A 14262-nucleotide genomic window follows, 5' to 3' on the forward strand; every position below is an offset into this window, starting at 1 on the left:
TTGAGGAACTAAGATAGTGACTATATTGAAAGCCACATTGTGACACTGCTGTGGGGACTCCTCTTTTTCAGGTCTAAGACCAACCCTAGTGCAGTGTTTCTCAAATTTGGGTCTCAAGCTGTTGATGGACCACAACTCCCATCATCCCCAGCTAGCAGGACCAGTGGTCAGGGATGATAGGAGTTGTTGTTGTTCAACAACAGCTGGAGACCCAAGTTGGAGAAACGCTGCTCTAATGGCGCTCATTTTTATTCATTCTTTGGGCTTTGTCCTCATTCATCTTCTTCACTAGCCTTTCTGATTAGTTCAAAGTTTAACAGTCTACCCATCTGTGTGTACATGTGTCATGGTAAAAAGTTCTAGAGGGGTCACTATGTTAGTCGGTTGCCGCACCCCCCTTTTTTTACATCTTAAATTAATTATAATGTAAGCTTTTGTGGTCTAGAAACCATTTCCTGAGAATTGTTATCTTTTCTTAGCTGGTATGTATACAGATGGGACGCAGGTGGCGCTGTGGGTTAAAGCCTCAGCGCCTAGGACTTGCTGATCAAAAGGTTGGCGGTTCGAATCCCTGCGGCGGGGTGCGCTCCCGCTGCTTGGTCCCAGCGCCTGCCAACCTAGCAGTTCGAAAGCACCTCCGGGTGCAAGTAGATAAATAGGGACCGCTTACCAGCGGGAAGGTAAACGGCGTTTCCGTGTGCGGCTCTGGCTCGCCAGAGCAGCGATGTCACGCTGGCCATGTGACCCGGAAGTGTCTCCGGACAGCGCTGGCCCCTGGCCTCTTGAGTGAGATGGGCGCACAACCCCAGAGTCTGTCAAGACTGGCCCGTACGGGCAGGGGTACCTTTACCTTTACCTTTATGTATACAGATAGCCCATAGATCTGGTTAGCTACTTGTCTAGAATGAATTACTTGTTCTAGGAGAGTGGCTAATTTCACATCTACTCTCAATAGTCCTGTGAGGTAGGTCATTGTTCATTCTGGTGTAACACAATATATATGTGACAGCAGCTTCAACAAATGATTAGAGGAAAGTGAGGGAAGTGGTTCAAATGTTCCTTAAAGTGGAAACCACTAACCTGTAAGCCAGGCATCCCCAACATTTGGCCCTCCAGATGTTTTGGACTACAATTCCCATCATCCCTGACCAGCTAGGGATCATGGGAGTTGTAGGCCAAAACGTCTGGAGGGCTGCAGGTTGGGGATGCCTGCTGCAAGCAGTTCTGTATCAAGATTGGGAATCGTGCTGCATTGGAGGGAAGGAGTTTGACCAGTAGAGCAAGGAAGTATAGAACTGGGTTCCTAATCGGGTGAGACTGGAAACCAAGTCCACATTCTACTTTTTGTGGGGATTAGTGACTGAGCTCAGAATTTTAGATTTACTTCAGTACCTTCATCAATCTAGTAATCAGTAATCTTAGTAGACTTCTAGACTATTTGTCAGGTTTGAGATTATATTTCTATAAAATTCTAATAGATTTATATTAGAAAACCAAAGTTGGTTAAATGCTATGAAACTACATTATAACTCTTTAGAAAGGCCTCATTTTGTGAGTAGGGCAGATGAGGCATATGTAGAAGACCCTACATCTGGTCCCTGGCTTCTCCTATTAAAATGCTTAGGTGGCAGGTCTGGCAAAGACTTTATTCCCCAGACTTCAAAGAACTGCCACCTGTAGATAGTACTGTACTAGATGCACCAGTGATTAGACTCTCTATAAGGAAGCTTCCTGTGCTCATTTGATATATCCCAAATAATTAATTTTTGAAAAACAATTTAAAACACGCAAACTGTAAAATGCTAGTCTGGAAGCTGTTGCAGAATGCAGCGAAGAGCAAGCTGCGTAGAGTGTTTTGCTCTTACTTTGGCTCAGCTTCATTGGTTGCCTAAATCTGGACAGAGTTCAAAGCGTTGGTTGCTTTAAGAAATCCTTACATAGTCACGGTCTTATCTAGCTTTGGCATCTTCATCACTTTTGTCGTTTTAATGTGATGGCCTGACATCTTTATCTTTGGGCAGTGTCTTTGGCCATTTCTCTGGTGTTTTAATGGTTGGTTTAGAGTCTTTGACCTTAGGGAGGCTATTTAGTGCTAACTAGTGATTGGATGTCTATTTCTGCTGCTGTTTTAGTTCTGTTTTAGTCCAAACAATGTACTTTAAATAATAAATAAGATCTTATATCTGGCCAATGAGATATGCTAGGCTGAGAGATAATTTAAGGCCACCCAGGAAATTTCTTAGATAAGACTAGGGATATGAACCTAAAACACTCTAACCAAAGTCCAGTTCTCTGGTGTATACCACAGTGGCTCACATTATGGATGCTGTTGTGGATCCTTTTTTTAAACTGTTTTAATTGCTGTTGATGGTGTTTTAAATTATTTTACTGATGTAATCACACTGATCATTTTTATATGTTCACTGCTTTGGACACAGCTTTGGCAGCAAAGAATGCAGTACATAAATGTTTCCTGCTTTACAGTGCAAACCTATACATATGAACTAAGGTGAACGTCAGTGGGACTTCCAGGTAAAAATAGGGTGGCAGCTTTCATAAGAAATGGCAGCCATGGGTACTTTTGAGGTGGTGTTGCATGCATTGCATAGTTCAGGGGTTTTTTTCTGGGGGGGGGACACACCACTTAAATCGAGTTTTATTGATGTAAAGACTTGCAATAATGGTGTACTGCTGTAGCCACTGCAGTGTGCTGTGTGGGAGGTAAGTAGGGTTGTTTGTCTGTTTTGTGCTTTGTTATGCCATTCTGAGTGGGTACTGACACCTATAACAACTTAGGTTTCTTTTGATGTAGCTGGCTCCATGATGGCTAGAAAGCAACATTTTTAATAGTATTTTGTTTATCATTTTCTCTTTTACAACAAACAGCAGATTACATAAGAGCATTTCATTACTTCCGTTCCCCTTTTCCCATGGTTCATTTTAGTTTTCTTTATCTAACTACATATTCAAAAAGCTCAATCCCCCTTTAAATTCCCCCTATATCTAATTTCATTTTAATTAATTTTCCTGCTTCTATTATTCAATCCGCGCATTCCATCAGTTTTATCTGCCACTCCTATTTAGTCAGTACTACTGCTTAGAAAGCAACATGTTAATGATGATAGCATCGTTTCTCAGCCAGTTGCATGCCCTGGTGTCCTGGGTATGTTCCTTATCCCAATGAATTAAAGCATTTGTTTCTTGATGCCAGTACAGTGATGCTAATTGTTTAGCAAAATAGTCATAAGGTCAGACCTCTCATATTTCTGTTTCTGGAATACTAAATTAAGCAAGACAGTATAACACTGATAACTTAAGTAGCACATTTGTGAAAAGCAGGTGGATCCCACTGCCTTTGTTCTTTTCGGTAATTGGTGCTTGCTTTTGAATTTTAGTAAGCTTTTGTCTCTATTTCAAGTCTACATAGAGTATCTGGAGCTGCTTCTCCTTTAGGTGACGTGATATCTAGGAGCTGTGTCTGAATGATATGGCAGTGTGGCTTATCATGTGGGTCTTGGAATCCAATGTTGTGGTGAAGACTCAATGATTAGTCCTATCTATATGGTTGCATCATCCCATCCATGTGGGATCACTTCATGGGAAAGTAGCTAACCACATTGCTGCATCTAAAGGGCACCTGAGGATCCCAAGGTAATCAGTAGCTGTAGCTTTAACCCAGACATAAGAGAAGACTTGCCAGCTTGAGCCCTGCTTCACCCAAAAAGGATTTCCCTGACCCCTTAAAGCAGTCAATCAGAAATATCACTTGAACGTTGATTGCAAACTAGGGACACATCCTCCATCTTTGATCTTTGCCTTTAATGCTGATCTTTTTTCTTCCCCACATCTCCCATTTATTCCTCCTGATTCCTTGAGCCTATACTTTGCTTTGCATCTGAATTTTTACAAAGGCTAGTATTCAAAAGATACTTTGGAAATGAAATGTGGTGTCAAATATGAACAGATAAAAGTTTCCTTGGAACAGAGAACGCTAGTTTAATAAACTTTGAACAAAAGTACCTCCTTGTGGTTATAAGATCAGTTTGAAATTAAAATGCTGTCTAAATAAAAAGGTAGTATAAATTAAAATGAATTTGGGTATCTGTCAGTACCTACAATTTAGTTAAATATCAAATATCAACATTGGAGGTTTTAAAGCAGAGATTGGATGGCCATCTGTCACAGATGCTTTAGTTGAGGTTCTTGCTCTGCATTGGGTTGGATTGGATAAGGGTCCCTTCCATCTCTACAATTCTGCGAGTCTATGAAACTTTCCTCAGTTGGATAAGATTGAGCCAAGCTAGGTAAAGTAATATATTACTTCTTTATCTCCTTTATGTTTGCTTTGCAAAACTCAGCAAATGTGTTTTCATGCTTTTACATAAGCAGCTTTGGCTTCATCCAAGTATTGCTGCACATATTTTAACTGTTACACATGTGAGAAGTTGCACTGACTTAAGTACACAAAAGACTGGTATTATATGCCTTTCTGGATCAATAACTATAAAACACAGTGATTCACTTTTATATCAGAATGTTATATTTGTTTCAAGGTGATTTCCCCCCCCCAAAAAAAAACCAACAACAACACTAAACTAGAAAACTGACCTCTACAATAGAAGACACGATTTGTTTATATCATGACCAGTAATGTGATGTCAGTATTTTGTTTTAAAATGTCTTAACTTAGATTAATATCTTATTGGATGACCCAGCTGCTCTAAACTCCAGTGTAAGGATGGGGAACTGATAGCCCTCCAGATATTGTTAGGCAGTAACTCCCACCATCTACTGATGATTGACCAAGTTGGCTAGGACTAAATGGAGTTGGGAGTCCAAGTACATCTGGAAGACAACAGGTTTCTCACTCCTGCTCTAGTGAAAGCAGTGTTAGAAACTGAAGTATGAAAGCTAGGAGCTAAATGGCACCTTAAACCTAGGTTATGGGCCCAACTACAGAATGTCTATGCGTTTTTTTAATAACAAGAATGCAAAGCTGAAAATGAATGAACTGCAGCTAAATATTATGTTCATTTTTCACATGGTCTTGTCCTTCCCCTGCCCACCCCCCTAATATTCTTAAGAGGGTCTCTTCTCCAGTCTTCTTAAGAGGGTCTCTTCTCCAGTCTTCAAAGAGTAGCTGGAAGTAGGGAGGCAGAAAAAGGTCCTTTCTTCTACTCTGCAGTTTAAATCTGAAATCTTAGGCGCAGTACTGCGCCCGGAGCTCAGAAATTGCTCATGCTAATGAAATTCCCTGTCGCAAAATGTGCCTAGAACAGGCATCCCCAAACTCATCCCTCCAGATGTTTTGGGACTACAACTCCCATCATCCCTAGCTAACAGGACTAGTGGTCAGGGATGATGGGAGTTAAAGTCCCAAAACGTCTGGAGGGATGAGTTTCCTATGCCTGGCCTAGAACAATGGGAGTTTTGAACACTGAGTGAAAGATAACATTTTACCTTGCTTCATTGCTCTTGTTAAATTGAACCACCACCACCTTACATACATAGTAAAAATAAGTGTTAATAGATGCAGACCACTTCAGGCTAATCTAGTGGCACTTCTGATATTGTCTGAAATTTGGAAACTTTAACAATGGAACTTTCTCTACCCAGTATTACGGCCACCAGAGCTACACAAAAAGCTGTTGCTGAGAATCAAGAAACTTTGTCAGTAACACGAGAGGGTGTGGGCTAGCCAGGAGGGGAGAGTGGACAGAAATTATGTCCCAATTTTGCATGAAAGGACATGGAAGGTACCTTTGGATCCAACCCATTATATGTAAATCAAATACAGTGGTACCTCTGAAGTGGTACCTAAGAAGTACTTAATTCGTTCCGGAGGTCTGTTCTTAACCTGAAGCTGTTCTTAACCTGAAGCACCACTTTAGCTAATGGGGCCTTCTGCCACCGCACTACCAGAGCACGATTTTTGTTCTCATCCTGAAGCAAAGTTCTTAACCCGATATACTGTTTCTGGGTTAGCGGAGTCTGTAACCTGAAGCGTCTGTAACCTGAGGTACCACTGTATGAAGTGTATGTGTTTGGCAGCATATTCTACAGCAGATCTATTAACCATGAAAATGTTGATAGAAAAATGTGACCACTATACGTATATATATTGGATTCATTGACTAGGAAAAAGACTTGATACTATTGAAACCTGGACATTACAGTGGCCATTACAAAATTGCAGAATTGATATCAGATGCAACCATCTACTACAAGAAACAGCAGACAAGGCAGCAGCAACTTATCATCTCCATATAAATACCAATCCAGTACATTTGAAAAGAGGCATAAGACAAGGAGATAACTTATCACCTGAGCTAATTTACACTTGCCTTGAAAGATGTGTTTTAAAAGCTTTATTGGCCAGAAAGGGGAATGAATGTTAACAGAGGATCTACGATATGTTGATACAGTCATAATAGCTAAAATAAATCCTGGAAGAACTAAACCAGAGGTTCCCAAACTTATTTGGCCTACCACCCCCTTTTCAGGAAAAAAGAACAACTTAACGCCCCCTTGGGTTCAGTCCGATCTGCCCTCTGCCCCAGGGGCGGGACCGGTGCCCACTAAATTAACTAAACTAAATTAAGAATAAAAAAGGTAAGACTGAAGATGAATTTAGCTAAGACAAGTTAGAGGAACAGAGCAGGTTGAAGATTATGCTTAGGACAAAAAACAATCCTAGAAGTCTGCAGGACATGTGCTGAAAGATTGCTCAGGCTGATGGAACAGAGGAGTGCTACTGTGCAGACCATACAATTTTAAAAAAATCTAGGTGATGGCCACCCATGCAGTGGGTGGACAATCTAAAATTGACAGCAGGCCTTATGATGCAGATAGCAAAAAACAGAATGTTGAAGAGAACTTGAAGAAGTGTATATCCAAACTTGAAGAAGCGTATATCCAGAAGAGAAGGCCTTCTTCACTTGTTTATCCTTTGTATCTGCATCTACACATTTAAATTCTATTCCTTTGCTAGGTGCCCTGGTGGGAGTAGGTATGTTATTTCATGATTCAAGTCCCTTCTATTTGTAAGCAAAGGGGGAAAGGGGCTGCTGTTAGGAAAGCATGCAGGACTCTGTAAGGGGTATTAGAACATGATAATGTCAGGGCAAGAAGCACCATTCTTCCATTCTAAGAGGCAGGAAACCACCAGAACTTTGGGAAGAATACATTAAGTTTCCCCTATCCTAAGGTGAATGGCTTGGATTTACCATGCTTGAGGTAGGAAGAAAACATTGGAGCCCTTGCTTTTTAAAAATCTATAGAGCATCAGGACATGTTTCCCAACATAGACTGTCAGTCAGTCAATCAATTAATTTCTACCATCCCCACCCCTGGAGGCTAGGGAGGCTACTTACCTACTCACTAAATTTCTATGCCACCCTTCATCTGAGGACCACAGAATGGTTTACAATTTAAAAATGCATTTTTGCCTAGTGCCTAAATATACGCAATGAAAATGCCAAGCAAGCCTCCCTGGGGAGAGGCTTCCACAAGCAGGGAGCCACTGCAGAAAAGGCTGGCTCTCATGTTGCCACCCTCATGACCTCGTGAAGGAGGGCCTCAGATGATGATCACAGTGTCCAGGTTGGTTCAAATGGGAAGAGGCAGTCTTTGAGGTATTGTGGTCCTCGGCCATTTAAGGCTTTATAGGTCAAAACCAGCACTCTGAATTGGGCCCAGAAACTAATTGTCACTAATTGGCAGCCAATGCAGTTGGGCCAGAATTGATGTTATATGCTCAACTTGACTTTCCCTGGTGAGCAGCTTGGCCACTGAATTTTGCACCACCTAGTTTCCAAACCATCATTAGAGGCAGCCCCACGTATAACACATTGCAGTAATCTAACCTAGAGGTTACTAGAGCATAGATGATAGAAGTTAGGCTTTCCCTGTCCAGTTAAGGGTGCAGTTGGGCCACCAGTTGAAGCTGATGGAAGGCACTCCATGCCACCAAGGCCACCTGAGCCTCAAGCCTTCAGGGGCTACAAACATGACTACCACATACACAGAATATATGTTTGCTTCAGATAGTCAACTGACATTTGAGTTTCCAGAACTTACTAGCTAGTTCAGAATCTAACTTTTGCCACTTTATTGGCCACTTATCTAGGTGTTTGTTATATACTTACACTTTTGCACTTTAACAAAGTTGTTAAGACATCCTGTTGATCTTGTACTGTGATGACATTGACAATCTATTCCTACGCTTTCCTGTCTTAGTATGCTTTTAGAGGGCTATATTTATTCTTTTGATGTTGGGTGCCTCCAGAAAGCATGCATGCAGTCATTGCTATACCCTTTATAACAATTTGTCATCACTTCACTTTATAGCATGGTGTGCAACACTGAAAATATTTGGGTCTCTGTCATATACATTTCAGTACCATTGGTGGTACTTGTTGGGTACTTTATCCACCATGAGAGTGCTCATAAATTAGCAAAACATAGTTATTTTTCTGTATTCAAGAGGCCTGCTCTCTGGAATAATTTCTGGAGATTTGTGTATGAGTTGAAATGCTGAGCGCTGACATCATTAGCACTACATTAAAAGAGCATGTGAACTGTTGTCATAAACAAACAGATGTTAACTTTGGAAACGTTATGTGGTTTGTCATGGGGGAAACATGGTTTCTGAAAACACACTCTGCTACTTTGAAAGCTTTTCCCACTGCTGTATATCCAGAAAGTATTTCTCATTCATGTCATGTACCCACTTGTTTGGCGTTTACCCAGAAATAAGCAGTAAATTGTTTTGGAAGGGTACATGTGCACTTTCTTGTGAAGAACTTGGTGTACACTTATTAGCTGAAAGGCAACTGCTGGGAAAGTCAGTATTATTCTGATATGTGGAACAGGAGTTCTTTGATCTGAGAACATAGACCCAAAGCACTTAGTCCACCTTGCTACCACAACAGTAAAATGAGATGCATTTTCATGATAGTACTAATGATAATTAGAGGTGATGTACTTTAATATATCATTTCTGTTTGGTCAAGTTGAGCAGGAACTATAGGTGACTTGTGGATAGTATGATACGTTTGACTTACTCTAGCCTTGCAAATCACCTTGGCAAAAAAGTTACCGGTACTAGTCTGCACATAAAAGATTAGCCCACCTCCCTAAACAGGTCAAACATTCCTTGCCTATAATTACAAGTTCTTGTTTAATGACTAATTTCGTGAAAGCAGTTTTAACTTTACCGCCTACTTATATAAAATAAACAATCCATATAAATACTCTGAAATCATCACAGAATTTTCTTCCAACATGTATCAAGATAAGTTTATAAACCCTTTTGAGTCTTAAAAATATTGAATAACTCCATTGTTCACATCATCCCTTCTGAACCTTGTCTCTCTTTTCCGTTCCTTTGCTATCTTCCCCACAATAAATATTTTTAATGTAAGCCCCCTAAGGCAAGCAATCTGTCTGCAAACCCCCATATACTCTGGTACTATTCCACATATACTCGAAATATTAAGAGTAATATGGTGGTTGCCTATGGGCAGGCAGTAGGCAACAGTCATAGTTTAGCCGTGGCTGGTTCACCTCGTGGCCCAAGGTTCACATGCAGCCCTCAAGGCCTTTTTGATGGCCCTCAACAACCCCCAGCCCCTGTGCTGTTATCCCAAAGCCTTGTGGGTAAGTGAGGTTCTGGGCTTTGAGAAGGAGGCATGGAAGCTTTGACAGGGTCCTAGAGTCCTCCTACCTCTCCAAAGCCTAGTTAGCACTTTTCCAGCTTTTGGAAGGAGGTTGGAGGGCTCTAAGAACCTGCCAGAGCCTTGCACATCATTCCCAAAGAACGGCATTTCAATTACCGTAGCTATACTTCGGAAGGCAGCGTGAGGGCTTGGGGGGGTGTCAGATTTCGGCCTCCCCCCAAAAAACAAGTTGTGTGCAGCCTCCAGGTTCCATGCCGAAGTACTCTTGCAACCACTTGGTTTGAAAAGTTGGGCCGCCCTGGTTTAGCTGGTGATAATATATAACGTTCAGACTAACTTACATGCAGAATAACTGACCCCAATATATAACAAAACATGATAGTAGGGGGATCACTACTATACAATATATTAGATACACAAAGTTCAAAAACCTATGATAAAATATGAAAAAATATTGTTGAAGGTAAAAAGTAATATACTGTGGAGACAATATGTATAGTGCCTGAGAGTGGTTTTGCTCCTTGAGATCCCTACTGCTCTCTGTTCATCCTCAACCAGCACAGAAAAGTAGCAAATACTGAGCACAGTGGGCCAAATTTGGGTTGGGACTCTGGCATGGGGATGTAGTGGGGCTTTAACTCTATGCACCTTGATGTGGCTTTAATCAGGATTGGTATTTGCTGTTTGCTTTGTCAAGAAATGATCCATTGGAGTGAATGTTGGGACCATGTTGGATTACATTGTGACGTAGTAAGGGGCAAAAGATAAAAGTCCCTCTTACACTCCCCCAGCAAGGCTTTATATCTGGATCAACCCCCTGCTGTTGGAGGGGGGGAGAGAATCAATTGGAACGAATAGGAGCCTATTTCTCAGTGCAAATTGTAGTGAGGGGCTTATGTGTGAATTGAATAGATGGTATGTGTGAAAGTGAATGAATGGGTGTGCTTGCATGTGAGCATGACTTGATGGAATGGGGTGTGTGGCTGCGGAGTGGCACTCCCTTTCATCACTGGTATGTGGCCCCTGACACATTTTATGCCTGAACGGATGCAGCCGTCCCAGGAGGAAAGATTCCCTAGCCTTGTGTTAATTGGAACAGGCCCTCTGCTCACACAAACGAATACTCCTCAATGTTCCACTTCATTTGCTGCTTCTTGGTTTGTGGGAAATCATAGTTTTCTGTTAAATCTGAACAGCAAGGTATGGTTTGTTTGCCCTGCAGACCAGGTCAGATTCTTGTTTACACACTTCGTTTGCATGGCAAGTGTAAATCATATTTTGCTAATTCAAATATTTTTGGCCCCAAGACTGGAGAATAGCCACCCTGAGGAGTGCAGCAACTAACTCATCTCCTGTAAACTAGAAACATTTATTGAAGTGTTAGAGAAAATCCTGCAAATAAATAAATCTCTAGATGACATTCTTTTCTGGAACACCATACCAGATCAGATGGAAGCCCCGCTTTCATAAAATATATACGGTGGACTTGGTTGTACTTGTGTCTCCTGGAAACAAGTGAATTGTGCCATTGTGTTGACCATTTATGTGTTTGCCTCATGTTTCCACTTGAACCTCATGTAAGTACAGTGTGTAACCCATAGGAGAAACTAGGACATGTAAGTGATTTGGGGCAGAGGAGCAGAGCAGATTCACCCAAGAATTGCAGGGTGCCTGTTGCAAAATGAGGAGTGTGTGGGCTTGTGTATGCACAGACCTGACTTTCTCCCTGAGTCTTGCAGGTCTGTGAAGCACAAGGCCTTCATTCTTGAATAACCCCATGATGATATAAAAAGAGACTGCCAGGTATTCATTCATGTATTATTTGACCTGCATCCCAGCCCTTATATTTAGAGGAATTACATTCATATGATAACCACTTTAGACTTTTGGGAAGGAAGCGAACAGCAATGCAATGACAGTTTCAACATTTTTCTTTCGCTAAAAGACAGAAAAATATATTAGCTAATAAGGGATTGAGGCATATTTTTAAAAGATTTCCCTTTGTGTTCTGTGGTTATATGAATGTTTATATGGTTTCTTTCAAGTATTCATTGCTCTTCTCATATTTTGGTAATGCTTAAAACTTTTCTAAGGTAGGTGATAATTCAACTGAGACTGTTCACAGCTCATGTTCCTGGCTATTATGATATACAAGATCTAGTTATGGAGCTATGTTTCAATCTTGGGTATGAGAAAGAGTTGATATGAGGGAATACTGAATGAATGCTTTGCTTGAAAATTGCAGTCTTGTCTCTGGACAGTGAAGTGCTAGGCTTGGTGGCTTGTGCATCTCCAAAAGTCTGCAATTTCTGGTGCTTTATCAGCCTTGTCTAGGCTTGGTTCTTAGGGATTAAAAGTTGTTTGCTGACTCCTTAAAAAGGAGAGGGGTATAAAAGAAAGGGGTCTTGATAAGAACCTATCAAAAATCAATTACCCAGCCAGATGGGTTCGGTATAATTATTATTTTTATTATTATTATTAATTCTTCAACAGTCTGTGAGCAATTACATACTTTTTTGCTCCACATTCAGAATAGATAAATTCAGCTCTTAAGAGTCATACGTATTTCCCTGGTATTATATATTCATTATTCAGAATAATTACATCCTGCTTTATAGCCCTGAGAAGCTCTCCAAAGCTGCTTACAAAAGATTCTTCAAATAGAATCACTCTGAGATCTAATGCAGAAATAATAATAAAAAAGACACATGAAACAGCATATTCAGGCAGCATTTCCTGCTCTTTAACTTGTTCTTTCCCCTGTCTAAACCTGTTGTCCCCAGATATTTCTGCTTCATCTCTCTCTTCTATTTCCTGTTCTTCCATCTTTATGACAATAGTGTCCCTTAATTACCCTCACTGTGCTACAGCCAGTGTTTCCTGTTGCAATACAGGCTTTACATACACAGCTGGTTAGCCACTGTGAGAATAGGATGCTGGACTAGACAGGCCTTTGCTCTGCTCCAGCAGGGCTCTTCTATGTTATCATCCCCAACCCAGGTCTGTGGCCAATTATTCCTCTGGTTCTTACCTCTGTCCAGCAAGCAGGGTTACTTCCTAATTATGTAGACAACTGGCCTGAAATCTATATAGAATGGTTAAATCCAAAGATCATTCATATTCCACTGTGTGGGAGACCATGTCATGCCAGGCATGCACAACATATGATCCTAAGGCTGAATGCAACGTACTGTATATTGTGACTTTGCAGATGTTTGGCGGCCTGGTTGATTGAATATTTGATGCATTGCATTCAGTTTTTTTCCTGAGGGGAGAGCTACAGAGTTTGCCATCTTGTACGAAACTCTTACTATTCTAAAAGATGTGAACTTTACTCAGAATATTTTAGAGGCTTCAAAGCAATCCAGTACAGTTGTTAGTTGAAATTGTATGCACATCCCCATTTGCAGATGACTGAAACATAGTTGGATATTTTTATTTCACTATAGCACTTTAGGGTGTTGTATATAATGTGGAATTTGTATGATTGCTTAAAGATTTCTTTATGTGTTAAGCATAAGATACATTCTTTTTTAAATAGATGTAAGATTTCTTTGGAAAACTTCTTCAATAACTATTCAACTTCAGTAACTATGGCATGACTACTAAAATGGGTTCAGGTAGAATAAACAATGAGAATCTGCAAATAAAAACATCACTTAAAGATGTATGATATACTGGAAGAGTGTGCCATTACCATTTACCTGTTGTGATTAGTACAAGCTGTGCTCTTTCAAACAAAACCCACAAAAACCTAAAAATTAATGATGCTAAGCAGATGCAAGTATGATTTACAGTCTTCTATCACAACTATGTCCATAGCCCAGTTCAGTCAATTTTGTCCTCTTATTTTCCCATCGGAGCACATCAGTTGTTGATGTAGCAGTACAAATTAGGCAGGAATAACCAGCTGCACAAATAGAAGATGAGGGATACCTGGCTTACTTGTGAAAAGGATTTAGGGGTTCTTAGTAACCCACAAGTTCAACATGAGTCAACAGTGTGAAGCAGCAGCAATAAAAGCTAATTCTGTTCTAGGTTGCATCAACAGAAAGTATAGTGTCCGGATAAGGGAGGTAATAGTACCACTCTGTTCTGCCTTGGTCCAGTTCCAGGTGCCACAGTTTAAGAAGGATATTGACAAGCAGCCTTGAAATCTACTCACTGAAAGATAAGATAAAATTATTTATGTAGATTTCCCAGTATTTACAGATTAGTTTTCACCATAGATGGGCAATCAATGGATTTATTCATTTATATAGGGGTCTTATAGCATGCTTTTCATTAAAAATCACAGAACAGGGCAAAATGTAACAGTCTTGAAACCAGTAAATTGATTTTGGTCCAGTATAGTCACCATCACCACTATATATATACACACACAAAACTACAAACACACGATCTTTGTTTTCCAGTTGGGGATGTTCCATTCCAGGTAGCTTCCATGACAGTTACTGGCCAAGTGCATGACAAGATGGATCTAGTTAAATCTGGGTTTGGTGTGTTGGTATACAAATGGGTGACTGAAAATATTACTGTACAGTGCAACCAAGAATCCACTGAGCTTTGTTTATTTCTTAAG

General features: G+C 40.6%; 1 protein-coding gene across 3 annotated transcripts in view; it reads left to right on the plus strand.

Annotated features, from left to right (window-relative positions):
* Positions 1 to 14262, plus strand: part of PPM1A (protein phosphatase, Mg2+/Mn2+ dependent 1A) — a 35790-nt gene that overhangs the window by 3923 nt on the left and 17605 nt on the right. The gene's annotated exons all lie outside the window — the stretch shown is intronic.

The sequence above is a fragment of the Podarcis gaigeae genome, assembly GCF_964106915.1.
Source record: "Podarcis gaigeae genome assembly, chromosome: 1".
NCBI lineage: Eukaryota > Metazoa > Chordata > Lepidosauria > Squamata > Lacertidae > Podarcis > Podarcis gaigeae.